General features: G+C 46.8%; 1 protein-coding gene and 1 long non-coding RNA gene across 4 annotated transcripts in view; one reads left to right on the forward strand and one right to left on the reverse strand.

Annotated features, from left to right (window-relative positions):
* Window positions 1-12,566, forward strand: part of SCHIP1 (schwannomin interacting protein 1) — an 821,995-nt gene that overhangs the window by 635,706 nt on the left and 173,723 nt on the right. The window lies entirely within an intron of this gene.
* The window catches only part of LOC134909364 (uncharacterized), an 83,124-nt gene that overhangs the window by 63,473 nt on the left and 7,085 nt on the right, over window positions 1-12,566 (reverse strand). The window contains exon 2 of the long non-coding RNA XR_010175896.1: window positions 2,789-2,914. This is a non-coding gene — a long non-coding RNA (uncharacterized LOC134909364). The remainder of the gene's footprint in view (window positions 1-2,788; window positions 2,915-12,566) is intronic.

The raw sequence follows: 12,566 nt of genomic DNA on the forward strand, positions 1-12,566 counted from the left end.
ACTAGATATACTGTATTGCAGGCCAACATTTGAAAGTGCCCCTGTTTATCTACGAATGGTGAAAAATGTATATAACACATGTAACTCGGAAAGGGAAGGTGGGCTCCTCTCAGCTCTGGGCTCTATAGCAGATGCACTCCTTGCACCTATGGTAGCTACGCCCTTGCATCTGAATAACCCCCATAATGACCAGTCCAGTGACTTAACCAGGTTTTGTGGCTTATTGGCTCAAGTGATTGTACATCAGTACTCACTGTTATACTGCTTTGTTGAGTGATGTAGTAGAGCTTGTAGGCGTAGGCAGCTCACCAGCAGGTGCAAAGATAGCGGTGCAGGGTTCTGGCACATCGGTAATAGCAGGTTGAACTCATGGCTAACAGGAGCTAAGAGGAGGACGTCCTTCCTCCACCATGTAGCTCTTACACAGTGGCAAGATGGCATCATGCATGCACAGATACACTATTGGCGGCTCTCTTGTTTGGGAATAAACTTTCCCTAGAGGAGCAATTGTGTAGGAGACTTCACAGTAGCGCTCACCACTTCTAACGCAGCCAAGATCTGTCCGACTCAAGAGTCGGCTGAAGATATGCAAAGATGCCTGAATTTACTTCTGCACATTCACTGTATACTACTACTCACTGTGTCCGTAAAAAGAGATCCGTCCGATTTAGAATCAACCCAGTATACAACTGTAACTTTCATCTGACTGTCCAGTGTCACTTCACACGAGTCACAATTTTTTTAAGGGACAGATGAAAATTGTCAGCTAAACATTCCTTTTAAAGAATCACTAAATTTAAAAGTCAAATGAATATAATTAAGGACCCGTCTGCTATCTCCACCACTGCTGAGCAGGGAGCACAGGGCTTCTCAGTAGTCTCAGCTTCTGTACCCCGCTATGCATAACTGATTACTAGGCATGCCAAGGAGAAGGCAGCATGCTCCTGTATGACTCCTGTTATATAAAGAAAAACACTCCAGGAATGGATTTTGAAGCTCACATGAAGAAGTGACCCAGGGGAAACTGAATTTAATACTGCAATCCTGCTCCCTTTCACCCTAGACTTGAGACTCATGGGTAATTAAAGAGAGGAGAATTAAGGCCCCAATACATCTGCAACAAATTGTCGCAATTTCCTGAACCCCGAATCCCTGGGTCGAGGAATCGGGAACATTCAACAATTTTAAAAATCTAGATTCCGTGATCCCAACCGATAATGGTCGGAATCAGCAAATCTGGTATTTTTAACATCAAGAATCATGAATGGCCGCCGATCGGTTTGACGATGGATTGACAGTTCCGGTTGGGTTGGGGACCCGTCGGCTAGACGTATAGGGGCCTTTACACAGCTGCACACTTAGTAGACAGTTTCACGGCGATCCTCAAAGGATACATAAGAGGTCCTCTAGGAAGTACACACGTTGTATACACGTTGCTTGCTGCAAAATATCTTGGTTTTGCACTCATGTCTATCCAGGGCAGATCAGGGTCTCCATACATACAGTACAGTAGGTCTAACATACACAAACAAAAAATGTGTTGATCTACATAGAGGCTTAAATATCTTTGTAACATACATTATGAAAAGGTGTAAACATCAGATTAATGTCTAATCACCTACCCCTTTCTATAAACATTTCATTTTTTCTCCACAAATATTGCTCTGTTCAGCATTATTTATGGATTAAACAAATCATAAAATTGATAATTACTGCATGTCACTTATACTCAGAAATGCGGACGCTACAGAAGATCAGTCTCATCTTATGCCAGAGCTTCTCAAATGCAGTCCTCGAGGCACCCCCAATGGTCCAGGTTGTAAGTTTATCCATGCTTTTCCACAGATGACTTAATTAGCTCTTCAGTCAATTTGATTTAGCCATCTGTGCTGAGCCATGAATGTACCTAAAACCTGGACCGTTGGGGTGCCTTGAGGACTGTGTTTGAGAACCTCTGTCTTATGCTTTTCAGGGAGTGTGGCTAAATCCAGATATGCCCATCCCCCTTTCACCATCAAACGTTTTTAAAACATTATTTTCCCTGTATCCTCTTCCCCATATCTGTTTTATTTCAACTTTCCTTAATATTTCAGGTCACCCCTGTTACTTTTACTTCCTCCTACACTTACTTACCCCCTGCACCTCTCCTAGGGCGAGATGCATCAACCTATTGCGGTACATCCCGCCACTTACCGTGCCGATACTAATCGCATATGTATTAACATATGCTATTAGTATAGCAAAGGGTAACTCCCCCGATAAGAACTGCCCTTTGCGATGGCCGCCAGTCCCTGGACTTCCGGGTTTAAAACCCGGGAGTCCATCTGAGCATGAGCCGCAGGGGATGCTGGGATGGATCCGATCGGACAAGTTATCGGACACCTAGAAGTTATGCATTGGCCACAACTAAATGTATTTGTGCTGTCCTAGCGACTTGAACATTCTACAGCTTGCAAAATGCAACCTAGATTTTACACCTACCAGTGTAAACACAAGTTTATTTTAAACATTGTGTGAGGCTCTGTCAGCTGTCAGGTGATATACCTCCCACTCAGCAGGCAGAATATGGAGAAGGTTGTATGCAGAGGCACTGTTTATACATATACTGTACTAGCACTTTAAACATATATAGAGTAATATATATACAGCTGTAAACAAACGAGGCAGCACTTGGAGACTTGAATCTTAACAAAAACGTGTATTGATGTGTTGACGTTTCGGGGACATGCTCCCCTTCTTCTGAATAAATTTCAAGTGACAAACGTGACAAATAAATAACTTAACTTACCCCCATGGACCTCCCCACCGGCGTTCTCCTCTGTCACGCCGCACGCGGATTCGCCATTCCACTTCTGGCTTCCTCTCGTCTGGCGGAAGTGACGTTGCGGGTCTCGGCTGCGTGACCTAGGCAACACTACAAACAATAACAAACAAGATTACAGACACTGCCAGCTCACATGAACCATTCCACATCTACTCTCCAGTGGTGCAGGAATTAGTGATTCTTACATTAATACACTATTATACAGCTGATACAATAACAACATTTTGTATCCGACTGCTGATAACGTGATTTTGTGCCTCACAATACATATAGATAAAATGTCAATACTAGTGTCTATATAGATAATTAATCTATATAAAAAATATATAAATATGAATGTGTATATGAAAAAAATGTTTGAAAGTGTGTAAGAAAAATAGATATATATGTATATACCAGTGTATGAGAATTTTTTTTTTTATATATAAGATGTATAAGAAAGTGTGATAAAAAATAAATAAAAGAAATGCATAAATTACAGCATGGACATCCTGTTAATTGATGAGAGGGACAAAACCTCCTACATCAGCTCACCAACATATCAGATAATTATAATACAGCAATACACTGTTTAAAATAACTAATAAAAAACAACATCATGTATGTCTAGAAAAAGCCTGTATACCCTACCGGAAAAATACCCTACCGGATAATAATTCATAAAAAATTAATTAACCCCAAAGAGTCATTTAGACCCTTGGGGCGTAAGGTTTGTAGTCTAAAAATCCTTTGGGATTCTAATTGCAAGAGTCTTTTCCCTCGATTGCCCCTTCTTTTATGTTCCGGGACATGATCAATTATTCTATGTCTCAACATGGCCATGTTGTGTTTCTTTTCCAAGAATTGCCTATCCACAGGTTGTTCGGCGGTACCTGTAAGCAGGGTATTCCGAATAGCTTGTCTGTGCTGTGCCATGCGGATTTTGAATTGGCACTCCATTTTTCCTATGTAATATGTGATAGGATTATTTTTCCCCAAGAATGGATGTGTGATAGTATCACCTGGAGACATGAACGTGGACGTTGTGCACCCCAGGCACTTATAACAGCCATTCTTCCTCGTCAGGAACTTTGTAGGTACCTTTTTAAAATTAGTTATATCTGTCTTAAACACTACGTCTCTAATATTACGACCTCCAGTGTAGCTGGGTAACAGACTCTTATTGTGTAGAGCAGATAATTCAGGGTCAGACGTTACTTGTGGCCACAATTTCTTAGCCTTATTCTTAGTTCTATTGCTGCTGGAATTAAATTCATTCACCCAAACAATCGAATTTTGGGATTTATCCTTTTTACTAGGGCTTAGTAAGTCCATTCTGTTTACCCTAGAAGCCTTTTCTTTAGCGGTTCTCAAGAGTTTAGGTGGATACCCTCTTGCCCTAAATGAAGCTTCCATTCCATCTAGCTGTTTGATTTTAACATTCTCATCACTATTAACCGTACAAACCCTCAGAAACTAACATTTAGTTATGTAATGCCAGCAGCTGCGTTTCTAGAGAGGAGGGGACCCGTGTGCACACTCCGTTTGTGAGCCCCCTCCTCTCCTGTAGCCGTCACCGCCGCTGTCCACGCTGAGACTCTGGCACAGTGCCAGAGTCTACAGCGCATGCGCAGGACTCCGAAAAATGGCTGCCGTGCCATTTTTCCGGAGTCCTTGCGCATGCGCTGTAGACTCTGGCACTGTGCCAGAGTCTCAGCGTGGACAGCGGCGGTGACGGCTACAGGAGAAGAGGGGGCCCACACACCTCACCGATGGACGCCGGAGAGGAAAGTATAGGAGAAATGGGTGCAGTGTGTGCGGTATGGGTCCCCTCTGGACTCAGGGGCCCGTGTGCACCGCACACACTGCACCCATTATAGATACGCCAGTAAATGCCAGCATATTCAGCATATTTACAATTGCAAAGGAACACATTAATCAAACAAGACTAGTTATGAACAAACAAAGGGGGAACCAACAGCCGTATCAGTATTGCAGTCATTTCAAAATGAACAAAACATTTCTCTGCTTTGAAATGTTATCAGGAAAACAAAAATGAAAATTACATTTTCAATGCTTATCGGAGGAACATGAAAGGGTCTCTTAACTGGATTTTGCGAAGATAACAGTTGATTATGAAATAAGAGACAGACAAATGTAGCTGGAAAAAATAAGAATTTACTCACCGGTAATTCTGTTTCTCGTAGTCCGTAGTGGATGCTGGGAACTCCGTAAGGACCATGGGGAATAGCGGGCTCCGAAGGAGGCTGGGCACTCTAGAAAGATCTTAGACTACCTGGTGTGCACTGGCTCCTCCCACTATGACCCTCCTCCAAGCCTCAGTTAGGTACTGTGCCCGGACGAGCGTACACAATAAGGAAGGATTTTGAATCCCGGGTAAGTCTCATACCAGCCACACCAATCACACCGTACAACTCGTGATATGAAACACAGTTAACAGTATGAAACAATAGAGCCTCTCAACAGATGGCTCAACAGTAACCCGATTTTGTTAACAACAACTATGTACAAGTAATGCAGATAAACCGCACTTGGGATGGGCGCCCAGCATCCACTACGGACTACGAGAAACAGAATTACCGGTGAGTAAATTCTTATTTTCTCTAACGTCCTAGTGGATGCTGGGAACTCCGTAAGGACCATGGGGATTATACCAAAGCTCCCAAACGGGCGGGAGAGTGCGGATGACTCTGCAGCACCGAATGAGAGAACTCCAGGTCCTCCTCAGCCAGGGTATCCAATTTGTAGAATTTTGCAAACGTGTTTGCCCCTGACCAAGTAGCTGCTCGGCAAAGTTGTAAAGCCGAGACCCCTCGGGCAGCCGCCCAAGATGAGCCCACCTTCCTTGTGGAATGGGCATTGACAGATTTTGGCTGTGGCAGGCCTGCCACAGTATGTGCAAGCTGAATTGTACTACAAATCCAACGAGCAATAGTCTGCTTAGGAGCAGGAGCACCCAGCTTGTTGGGTGCATATAGGATAAACAGCGAGTCAGATTTTCTGACTCCAGCCGTCCTGGAAACATATATTTTCAGGGCCCTGACAACGTCTAGCAACTTGGAGTCCTCCAAATCCTTAGTAGCCGCAGGCACCAAATAGGCTGGTTCAGGTGAAACGCTGACACCACCTTAGGGAGAAACTGGGGACGAGTCCTCAATTCTGCCCTATCCATATGGAAAATCAAATAAGGGCTTTTACAAGACAAAGCCGCCAATTCTGATACTCGCCTGGCAGAAGCCAAGGCCAATAACATAACCACCTTCCATGTGAGATATTTCAGATCCACGGTTTTTAGTGGTTCAAACCAATGTGATTTTAAGAAAACTCAACACCACGTTGAGATCCCAAGGTGCCACAGGAGGCACAAACGGGGGCTGACTATGCAGCACTCCTTTTATAAATGTCTGAACTTCAGGTACTGAAGCGAGTTCTTTTTTGAAAGAAAATCGACAGAGCCGAGATCTGTACCTTAATGGAACCCAATTTAAGGCCCATAGTCACTCCTGCTTGCAGGAAATGCAGAAATCGACCTAGTTGAAATTCCTCTGTTGGGGCCCTTTCGGCCTCATACCATGCAACATATTTTCGCCATATGCGGTGATAATGAGTTGCTGTAACCTCTTTCCTGGCTTTAGTAAGCGTAGGAATTACTTCCTCCGGAATGCCCTTTTCCTTCAGGATCCGGCGTTCAACCGCCATGCCGTCAAACGCAGCCGCGGTAAGTCTTGGAACAGACAGGGCCCCTGCTGCCGCAGGTCCTGACTGAGTGGCAGAGGCCATGGGTCCTCTGATATAAATTCTTGAAGTTCTGGGTACCAAGCTCTTCTTGGCCATCCACGAGTATCGTTCTTACTCCTCGCCTTCTTATTATTCTCAGTACCTTTGGTATGAGAGGCAGAGGGGAGAACACCTAAACCGACTGGTACACCCACGGTGTTACCAGAGCGTCCATAGCTATCGCCTGAGGGTCCCTTGACCTGGAGCAATATCTTTTATAGCTTTTTGTTAAGGCGGACGCCATCATGTCCACCTGTGGCCTTTCCCAATGGTGTACAATCCTATTGGAAGACTTCTGGAGGAAGTCCCCATTCTCCCGGGTGGAGGTCGTGTCTGTTGAGAAGATCTGCTTCCCAGTTGTCCACTCCGGGAATGAACACTGCTGACAGTGCTAACACATGATTTTCCGCCTATCGGAGAATCCTTGTGGCTTCTGCCATCGCCATCCTGCTTTTTGTGCCGCCCTGTTGATTACATGGGCGACTGCCGTGATGTTGTCTGATTGGATCAGTACCGGCTGGTTTTGAAGCAGAGGCCTTGCTGGCCTCAGGGCATTTTAAATGGCCCTCAGATCCAGAATATTTATGTGTAGGGAAATAACCTGACTTGACCAAAGTCCCTGGAAGTTTCTTCCCTATGTGACTGCCCCCCAGCCTCAAAGGCTGGAATCCATGGTCACTAGGACCTAGTCCTGTATGCCGAACCTGCGGCCCTCTTGAAGATGGGCACTCTGCAGCCACCACAGTAGAGATACCCTGGTCCTTGAAGACAGGGTTATCAGCCTATGCATCGGAAGATGCGATCCGGACCACTTGTCCAACAGGTCCCTCTGAAAAGTTCTTGTATGGAACCTGCCTAATGGGATTGCTTCGTAAGAAGCTACCATTTTTCCCAGGACTCGCGTGCAATGATGCACCGCTACCTATTTTGGTTTCAGGAGGTCTCTGACTAGAGATGACAACTCCTTGGCTTTCTCCTCCGGGAGAAACACTATTTCTGGTTTATGTCCAGAACCATCCCCAGGAACAGTAGACGTGTCATAGGAACCAGCTGTGACTTTGGACTGTTTAGAATCCACCTATGCTGTTGTAGCACTTTCCAAAATAGTGCTACCCCGACTACCAACTGCTCCTTGGACCTCGCCCTTATAACGAGATTGTCCAAATACGGGATAATTACAACTCCCTTTTTTTTTGAAGGAGTATCATCATTTCGGCCATTACCTTGATAAAACACCCTCGGTGCCATGTACAGTCCAAACGGCAGTGTCTGGACTTGGTAATGGTAATCCTGTACCACAAATCTGAGGTACTCCTGGCGAGGATGGTAAATGGGGACATGCAGGTAAGCATCCTTGATGTCCCGGGATACCATGTAATCCCCCTCGTCCAGGCTTGCAATAACCGCCCTGAGCGATTCCATCTTGAACTTGAATTTTTTTTTTTTTTATGTTCAAGGATTTTAATATAAAATGGGTCACACCGAACCATGCGGTTTCGGTACCCCAACCCGTGTGGAATAGTAACCCCGTCCTTGTTGAAGTAGGGGCACCTTGAGTATTACCTGCTGGGAATACCGCTTATTAATTGCCTCTAGCACAGCCTCCCTGCCTGAGGGAGTTGTCAGCAAGGCATATTTTAGGAAACGGCTGGGGGGAGACATCTCTAATTCCAGCTTGTACCCCTGAAATACTACTTGGAAGAAACAGGGATCCACCTGTGAGCGAGCCCACTAATTGCTGAAATTTTTGAGGCGGCCCCCCACCGTACCTGGCTACACCTGTGGAGCACCCGCGTCATGGTGTGTACTCACAGGAGGCGGGGGAAGAATCTTGATTCTGGGAACAGGCTGACTGGTGCAGCTTTTTCCCTCTACCCTTGTCTCTGTACAGAAAGGAAGCGCCATTTGACCCGCTTGCTTTTCTGAAGCCGAAAGGACTGTACCTTTTTCTGTGAGGAAACCTGAGGTAAAATTATTTCTTCCCAGCAGTTGCTGTGGATACGAGGTCCCAGAGACCATCCCCAAATAATTCCTCACCCTTATAAGGCTCTCTATGCGCTTTTTAAGTCAGCATCACCTGTCCAGTGACAGGTCTCTAATACCCTCCTGACAGAATGGACATTACATTTATTTTGGATGCCAGCCGGCAAAATATCCCTCTGTGCATCCCCCATATATAAGACAACGTCTTTAATATGTTTTTATGTTTGCCAACTATTATCCCTGTTTGACAGGGTCACCAACCACGCTGCAGCAGCACTATCTGCAGGTCTCAGTCTAGTACCTGAGTGTGTAAATACAGACTTCAGGATAGCCTCCTGTTTTTTATCAACAGGTACCTATTAAAGTGGCCGTATCCTAAGACGGCAGTGCCACCTTTTTTGACAAACGTGTGAGCGCCTTATCCACCCTAGGGGATATCTCCCAGCGTAACTTATCCTCCTGGCGGGAAAGGGTACGCCATCAGTAACTTTTTATAAATTACCAGTTTCTTAACGGGGGAACCCACGGTTTTCACACACTTCATTTATTCATCTGATGGGGGAACAAAACACTGCCTGTTTTTTCTCCCCAAACCTAAAACCCATTTATAGAGGTTAAAGTCAGAAATGTATAACACATTTTTTATTGCCGGGATCAAGTCACGGATTGGATTGTGTATATGTCTCCACCTTGTCGACACTGGAGTCAGACTCCGTGTCGACATCTGTGTCTGCCATCTGAGAGAGCGGGCGTTTTTGAGCCCCTGATGGCCTTTGAGACGCCTGGGCAGGCGCGGGCTGCGAAGCCGGCTGTCCCACAGCTGTTACGTCATCCACCCTTTTATGTAAGGAGTTGACACTGTCGGTTAATACCTTTTACCTCTCTATCCACTCTGGTGTCGGCCCCACAGGGGGCGACATCACATATATCGGCCTCTGTTCCGTCACCATATAAGCCTCCTCATTCAACATGTCGACACAGCCGTACCGACACACCGCAGACACACAGGGAATGCTCTAAACGAGGACAGGACCCACAAAAGCCCTTTGGGGGGACAGAGTGAGAGTATGCCAGCACACACCAGAGCGCCATATACTGCAGGGACTAACTGAGTTATGTCCCCTATAGCTTTATATCTATATATATAATGTATACTGCGCCTAAATTTAGTGCCCCCTCTCTCTTTTTTTAACCCTTGTAGACTGCAGGGGAGAGCCAGGGAGCTTCCCTCCAACGGAGCTGTGAGGGAAAATGGCGCCAGTGTGCTGAGGAGATAGGCTCCGCCCCTTTTTCGCGGCCTATTCTCCCGTTTTTTATGGACTTCTGGCAGGGGTATTTACCTCATATATAGCCCCTGGGGCTATATATTGAAGTATTTTTGCCAGCCAAGGTGTTTTTATTGCTGCCTCAGAGCGCCCCCCCCCAGCGCTCTGCACCCTCAGTGACCGGAGTGTGAAGTGTGTATGAGGAGCAATGGCGCACAGCTGCAGTGCTGTGCGCTACCTTGGTGAAGACTGAGCCTTCATGCCGCCGATTTTCCGGACCATCTTCTTGCTTCTGGCTCTGTAAGGGGGACGGCGGCGCGGCTCCGGGACCGAACATCAAGGCTGGGCCTGCGGTCGATCCCTCTGGAGCTAATGGTGTCCAGTAGCCTAAGAAGCCCAATCCGGCTGCAAGCAGGCGAGTTCGCTTCTTCTCCCCTTAGTCCCTCGCTGCAGTGAGCCTGTTGCCAGCAGGTCTCACTGAAAAGAACAAATTCTAAGACTATAACTTTCTAAGAGCTCAGGAGAGCCCCTAGTGTGCATCCAACCTCGGCCGGGCACGAAATCTAACTGAGGCTTGGAGGAGGGTCATAGTGGGAGGAGCCAGTGCACACCAGGTAGTCTAAGATCTTTCTAGAGTGCCCAGCCTCCTTCGGAGCCCGCTATTCCCCATGGTCCTTACGGAGTTCCCAGCATCCACTAGGACGTTAGAGAAATAGTGATAGACATAGGTGCTAATTCAGAGAACTTATATCAATGGTTTACATATATTCCATGGGTACTGCACATGTGCAGACTGGTTCCTGCTTCGTCCTGCAGCGCCCCCTGATCAACAGGCTGTGACCGTATGGGGCGGTGACGGAGAGTATTCTTGAAAATGAGGGGGTGTCAGACCCATTTTTGTGGCATGTCTAGGCCAGTTCCAACGCAGCTTTACTGGCCCTGGCAACGCAAAACACCTGCCATCCTGAGTACCCTGAGGGTTATGGGGGGAGGGGGGGAGCTAGACTGCAAACCCTAATTCTAAACATAATAAGAAGTGCTACCATTCTGAGACTTGTAGTTCCACACAAAAAAAACCCTGAGGGTTACTCAGATGACAAATCAGCATTATCCCATTATCCCACAGCAGCTGTGTCCTAAGACGCAGTGCTGAGCGATCTGCGTCCATCTCTGAATACGGCATACTTGCCTACCTGACCCTCTCCATGAGGGAGAAAATGTTCTGTTCCTGGGCTTTCCTGGTAATGTATGATTGCCATCACCTGTGGTGAGCTAGTTAATTGATAAGAAAGGTGTTTCACCACAGGTGATGGCAATCATACATTACCAGGAAAGTCCAGGAACAAAAGCATTTTCTCCCTCATGGAGAGGGTCAGGTAGGCAAGTATGGAATACGGCCCATAGAAAACGAGGAAAATAATATCTAAATGAAAGTACAGCTTGGGTTAGAACTTTACAAATCAATGTGAAATTAGCATAGTGCATGTGTGCCTTGTACTTCTGCCTGTCCTTTGTGATCCATGCAGTGACTTAAAACATTAGCATAACCAACACTGGGCCTGATTCTGAGCCGTACAGTGGTTGTATTTGCAGAAAGCCTCAAACAGCCCCAACAGGGGAGCCTACCTCCTCACTACCCGTGTCCCAAACACGCAGAGTGCGCAGTGGGAGGGCTGGGGATAGCGTGCAAGGCCTCACCTCTTTGCTAAGGCTCTTCTGCCACCTCCTTGTCGGACTCTACCGTCTCCAGCGCCGCTTTGGCTACACTCTCTGCCCAGGGTCTGTCAGCTGGAGGGCTGCGTCCTGCCAGCAGTGGTAGGCATTGCAGAGATCCGCTGTGGCTGGCACAAGTGGATTAGGAAACTCCTCCAGCTCCAGACACTGAGCATCAGTGCCTCAGTCACCTCCTGCTGCAGCGCTGCTCACATCCCTCTCTCCTCAGGTCGTAATGGGACCTCAGCTGGCTGTCCTGAGAGGTCCTACCGCCACCCCTGCCATCCTCCTCAGGAATCCTGAGGAGGTAACTGCCAAAAGGGAAAGGGTCTCTTCTGGTCCCCGCTGGATCCTATGTGCCGACTCCTTTGCGTTGTCACCTCTGGCACTGGGTACTGATCGGGCACCGCTGAAGCTAGCCTCTTCAACGCAGGGTCCTTCAGCTGGGGCTGTGCTTGCTCTGCTCCTGCGCTCCTCCCAATCTCTAGCTCCCCCAGTGTGTAGGAGCCTCCGCGCTGTGCCCAGCACCGCAAAGACTACACTACTGTGAAGAATTTAAAAGTAAACTACAGCTCTCAAAAGCCCTTGTTGTCCGACAGCAAGGGCTCCTGGGAACGGTAGTTTCTTTGGCATTTCTTCACAGTATTATAGTGGGGTGCGCTGGTGGACACGGTGCAGCGGCGCCTCACCACTGCCTGCTCGGTGTGACTCTGGGCAGGTGCTGCATAAGGGGGCTTTTCAGTGCTAAGTTTCACGTATATCGCTGGCGCAGCTGATCCAGCCATCATATGCGTAAAACTGGCCCTGTGCATAGGGCAGTGGTTCAAAAACATTTTGGAATCACAGCACCCTAGAATATAAGACTTTTTTCACGGCACCCGTAGGCCAAAACTTTGTTCTTAAGAAATTTAGAAAGAAATATTAAATTGAGTAAATTGTGTTTATATGTCATCTTTAGGTTATCAGTTATGTAGTGAGGGACAAGATTTGCTTCTGTTTGTCCA

Source organism: Pseudophryne corroboree, chromosome 4 (assembly GCF_028390025.1).
Source record: "Pseudophryne corroboree isolate aPseCor3 chromosome 4, aPseCor3.hap2, whole genome shotgun sequence".
Taxonomy (NCBI): domain Eukaryota; kingdom Metazoa; phylum Chordata; class Amphibia; order Anura; family Myobatrachidae; genus Pseudophryne; species Pseudophryne corroboree.